This window comes from Hordeum vulgare, chromosome 6H, assembly GCF_904849725.1.
Source record: "Hordeum vulgare subsp. vulgare chromosome 6H, MorexV3_pseudomolecules_assembly, whole genome shotgun sequence".
NCBI lineage: Eukaryota > Viridiplantae > Streptophyta > Magnoliopsida > Poales > Poaceae > Hordeum > Hordeum vulgare.
The window spans coordinates 209,975,062-209,981,061 of record NC_058523.1 but is presented as its reverse complement, the minus strand read 5'-3'; positions in this window follow the sequence as shown (position 1 = coordinate 209,981,061).

Here is a 6,000-nt window from a genome sequence, read left to right as displayed (position 1 = left end):
AGCTATCCCATTTGTTCTCCACTACAACACCTCTGAGCCTCTTACCACGGCGAACTACGTTCTCTGGAGAGCTCAAGCCCAATCCCAAATTCTGGGCGCCGGCTTATATGGCTACCTTGATCACACCATCGAGGAGCCTTCCAAAATCATCACTGCCAAAGACAAAGATGGCACGGATCAGGTAATCTCTAACCCTGCCTATGCCCCCTGGCTAGTCCAGGATCAACAAATCATTCCTTACCTCCTCCGCAACCTGTCCAAGGAGGTTCTTGTTCAGGTTGCGTCGCTTGAAACTTCCCATGCGATCTGGACCGCCTTGGAAAATGTGTTTTTTGTCGTCTCCTTGTCCCGTGCAAACAACCTTCACGCAGCCCTCACCAACGCCCAGAAATGCACTCAATCGGCCTGTGCATACTTCAGTTATATGCGCTCCCTCTCTGATGAACTTGCGGCGGCAGGCAAGCCCCTCGGCAAAGGGGAACTCATATGCTTCATTATCACGGGCCTTGACATTGATTATCAACCTATCATCTCTGCGTTGGACGTCCGCACCAAACCCATCACCGTCGACATCCTCTTCTCCCTCATCGCCAACTTTGACCAGTGGGTTGAGATGTTCCACGGCAATGGCTCAGGCGGTTTCAAGTCATCTGCCAACGCCACTTCTCACGGACGCCGTGGCCCTTTCAAAGGTAACTACGGCCCCTCCAGGGGTGGCGGCAATGGCGGCGGTGGCAGCTTCAACAACTTCAGCAATGGTGGCGGATTTAACAACTCTGGCAATGGTGGCTACCGCTGTGGCGGTGGTGGCAACTCCAACAACAACTCCGGCAATGGCGGCTACTGTGGCGACGGTGGCGGCAACTACAACAACCATGGCGGTGGTGGTGGCCGGGGCTTCTACAACAACAATGGCCAGCCGCGCCAGAACTACAACAACAATCAAGGCCGTCACTTCAACAGGTATGAAGAATATGAAAACAAATGTCAGATTTGTAAGAAAACTAACCATATTGCCAAGGACTTCAATTGGCGACATGCTGAGGACAACTCCCAAAGAAAGTGTGTTGCACCAGTAGCGGACGCTTCATACGGGGTTGATACCAACTGGTATGTTGATTCTGGAGCAAATGAGCACATCACCTCTGATCTCGAGCGGTTAACCATGCAAGAGAAGTACCACGACAAGGAGAAAATCCACACAGCAAAAAATGCTCCAGGTATGATGATAAGTCACATTGGTCAATCTACTGTTAAACCCCTCCCCCCCATCGTGATATTCAGATTAAAAATGTCTTACATGTCCCAACTGCATCAAAAACTCTCTTGTCCGTGCATCGCATCACTCTTGATAATGGTGTCTTCATAGAATTTCACCCATTCTTCTATTTAATCAAGGATTAGGTCACGAGGAGGGTCCTTTATCGCGGTAGATGTGTGCATGGCCTTTACCCATTGATTCTGAAATTCTACAAATTCAATAAGCAAGTCCTTGGAGCTTTCAAAGTCTCTTCAGAACGGTGGCATAATCGTTCAGGGCACCCATCTTTTTCAGTTGTTTATCAAATTCTTAGTCAAAATAAGCTCCCATTTGTCGGTGAGCGTGATTGTGAAACTGTTTGTGAGTCTTGTCAGCATGGAAAAAGTCATCAATTACCTTACAAAATCTCCACTAGTGTGTCTACAAAACCCTTACAACTTATTTTCTCTGACGTTTGGGGACCTGCCCTTTCCTCAGTTGGTATACATACCTATTATGTGAGTTTTATCGATGACTACACCAAGTATACTTGGATCTATCTTCTTAAGAAACGATCTGATGTCTTTCAAGTGTTTCACAATTTTCAGGCCCTTGTTGAACGTACATTTTATAGCAAGATCATTGTTGTCCAATCATATTGGGGTGGTGAGTATGAAAAGCTAAATTTCTTTTTTCAGCAAATAGGAATCTCACATCTTGTGTCATGTCCACATGCCCATCAACAAAACGGTTATGTCGAACGAAAGCATAAACATATTGTCGATATAGGATTGTCTCTTCTTGTTGTTGCATCCATGCCTTTTAAATTCTGGGATGAAGCTTTCCTAACTACTGTTCATCTCATTAATATGTTGTCAAGCAGAGTCATTCAAAACGAGACACCCACAGAACGTCTTCTTCATGTCAAACCAGATTATACTCCACTCGGTGTTTTTGGGTGCGCTTGTTGCCCAAATCTCCGCCCATATAATACTCGAAAACTTATGTTCCGCTCAAAACAATGTGTTTTCATTGGCTATAGTGCATAACACAAGGGTGTTAAGTGTCTTGATGTTCCCACAGGTCGTTTTTATATCTCACATGATGTTATCTTTGATGAAACACAATTTCCGTTTGAAAAACTCCATCCAAATGTCGGTGCTCTTCTTAAACAAGAAATTCTTCTCCTTCCACCCTCTCTTACTGGAATTGATCATGGAGGTGAAACAAGTAGAACTGATCAAACTATGACTACTCATACTCTGCTTGAGCCTATTGCTGCAGATTCAGGTGGTGCAAGTAGCACTGGCATCACAGCACGAGGAGGATTTCCCTCGGCATTGCTCCCGCAGGAAGCAGGTGAATCTGCCCCAGGTTCCACCCTCGATGAGTGCGTCCACATGCAGGTTGGAATCCAAGGGAGAGACACCTCTCAGCCACACCAGCAGCAAGATGATGCATTGCCTCGATCGCCGGCGGCGCCACGATCACCAGCAGCAGCGGTAGACTCTCCCTCCAGCGTGGAGTCACCAGCTAACACGGGAGGATCACCTGCGCCATCGCCACCTATGACACCTGCACCATCACCACCAGTGACCTCTCATGTGGCACCAAGGACCAGACTTCAAAGGGGCATTACTACTCGCTTAAATTACAAAAATTTCTCAAAATTTGGCATGTTGTGTACTACCGGTGAACCTAACAGCTTAAAACAAGCACTTGATGATTCCATATGGAAGGCAGCTATGGAAGATGAAATTGTGGCATTAAAGAAAAACAAGACATGGCATCTTGTTCCCCCTCGGCAAGGCAGAAATCTGGTTGACTACAAATGGGTGTATCGCATCGAGAAGAAATCTGATGGCACGATTGATCGTTACAAAGCAAGACTTGTACTAAGGGTTTCAAGCAAAGGTATGGGATAGACTATGAGGACACATTCAGTCCAGTTGTTAAAGCTGCCACAATTCGTCTTGTTCTGTCAATTGCCGTGTCCAGGAAATGGATTCTTAGACAGCTAGATGTATAGAACGCGTTCCTTCATGGTGTTCTGGAAGAGGAAGTTTACATGAAACAACCTCCTGGGTTTGAAAACCGAGATGCACCTTCTCATGTTTGCAAGCTTGACAAGGCATTGTATGGATTAAAACAAGCAGCTAGAGCATGGTATTCACGGTTGAACATGAAGCTTCAAGCACTTGGGTTTGTTCCATCAAATTCGGATGCCTCTCTGTTTATCTATAACAAGCATCAAACTACTATATTTGTCCTTATAAATGTTGATGATATCATTGTCACTAGTTCTTCCAATGGAGCAGTAACAGCTTTACTTAAAGATCTAAGATCTGAATTTGCTCTCAAATATTTGGGAGATTTACACTTCTTTTTGGATATTGGGGTAAACAAATTTAGCAATGGCATTCATTTATCTCAAACAAAATATGCAATCGAACTGTTGAAAGAATTGGAATGACGGATTGCAAACCCTCACCAACACCTCTATCTAGTTCAGAAACTTTCTGTTTGACTAAAGGAAAACTCTTCGATCAAGAGGATATTACTAGGTAGAGGAGTTTGGTTGGAGGACTCTAGTACTTAACCTTAACTAGACCTGACATCTCTTTTGCAGTTAATAAGGTATGTCAGTTTTTGCATGCTCCTACCACAACTCATTGGACAGGAGCCAAAAGAATCTTGAGGTATATAAAGAACACAATCACTTTTGGTATCACATTCAAAGAGACGTCCTCTGCACTTGTCAGTGCCTTCTCAGATGCAGACTGGGCTGGTTGTTTGGATAGCAGAAGGTCAACTGGTGGGTTTGCTATATTTTATGGGCCCAATTTAATCTCATGAGGTGCAAAGAAGCAACCAACTGTTTCTAGGTCAAGTACTGAAGCAGAGTATAAAGCACTAGCTAATGCAACAGCAAAAGTTATCTAGGTTCAGTCTATACTCAAAAAACTTGGAGTGTCGTAGGCTCAAGCTCCTTGTCTATGGTGTGACAACCTTGGTGCCACCTATTTGTCTGCTAACCCAGTTTTCCATGCTAGAACCAAACATATTGAGATAGACTTTCATTTTGTAAGAGAACGTGTTGCTAGTAAACAGCTTGAGGTCAGATTCATTCCTTCCAAAGAGCAAATTGCAGATGGGTTCACAAAAGCCTTGCCAACCAAAAGTTTTGAAGAGTTCACGCGTAATCTCAACTTGGTACAGTTGTGATTAAGGGGGAGTGTTAAACAGATTACATATTACCGTGACTTGTTGTCACATTTATCTTTCCTGGTTAGATTTCTTTCTTGGAGTCCAAGGTTGTTTAGCTCGGAGATAAGATTGGTTAGAGGTTGTTTATCTTTCTATCTCTTCTTCTGTTTCTGATTCTGTAACAAACATGTAAACGCCTACGAGAGGCTTTTCTCGTACAATCAATATATACCCATGCGGGCTCTCCTCGGAGGGTTGAGACGCTTTCACAATTTCTACAATGAACACTTATTTTGGGTGTTTGTTTTGGCATCTATTTCCAACAAGTACTCGTGCTAATTAAGTTCAGAAATATGTTGGATGGGCCTAATCTTTGCAACTTCATGGCATAGGATAAAAAAATAGCATTTTGACCAATGAAAATTGTGATCTGCCTCAAAATTTGTTTGAATTTCAAAGTAGCATCGAATCGAGATGAAGATAATGTGAAATTAGCTTTAAAAAATTGTGCAACGAAGATGTTCGATTGGATGGTAAAACTGTTCTTGGTACTGATGCAAAATTGTGTATCACTAACGAATGGAACATTTTGGTCCAGTTTACTTTTCTGGATCTCCGTCTCTCGAGGGCTCAATACTTTATCTGACGAGTGATCTATAATCGCACTCCTAATAATGCAATTCTCCTCAAGATTTTGTAGCAAAAAATTGCTAAATGTCAAAGTTTACTTATAAATGAGGTCTAACATGTGCTTTCATGCTAATGGTGCTTGGCAGTGTGGAATATTCCAAGGCATGTGAAAATCTACAATCACTTGTGAGGAGAGGTGTGCCTCAAGATAGTAACGCACAAGAACTTATCAAGAGGCATGCAATGGCCTCGTGCCCCAGAGGCCCCGTCTCGAGCTTATCCATGGCAGCAACAGCGAGATGAGTAGCGTCAAAGCCTCCTATTGTCTTCTCTTCTTCGATACACAAGCAAAGAGGAGAGGCATAAATATGGAGATAGATGTTTCATTTGTCTCTTTGGTACAAACAATTTTGTAGGGATCGTGATTCATCGCTGACATGAGCTTGAGAGCTCAGAGACTTGGCTTGCCACTTTACGTTGGGTATATAAGGCAGTCTAAGTTGCATTATGTGGCTTCCTCGATAATTTTCTAGCCTATTGAAATGCATATGGCATGCATAGTGGGAATGTGCATACCTGGAAATTTATACTTTAAATTGTCGGTTGAATGACAATGGTACAATGATCACGAATTACATATCTTGTCTTCTTTTCCATCTCAATTTATGCTATTGAGTCTCTATTCTTGGTTTAGATTTTTTTTGTCTCTTTCTAATACTTGCCAATAATTTTTCAGAGTTATAGTACACTCTCTATTCCTAAATATATGATTTTTTAGATATTCCAATACATAATAAATAAGGAGCAAAATGAGTGAATCTACACTCAAAAATATGTCTATATACAACCGTATGTAGCCCGTATTGAAATGCCTAAAAGGTTTATATTTAGAAAGCTGATGGAGTATTTAGTTATGTACTTGA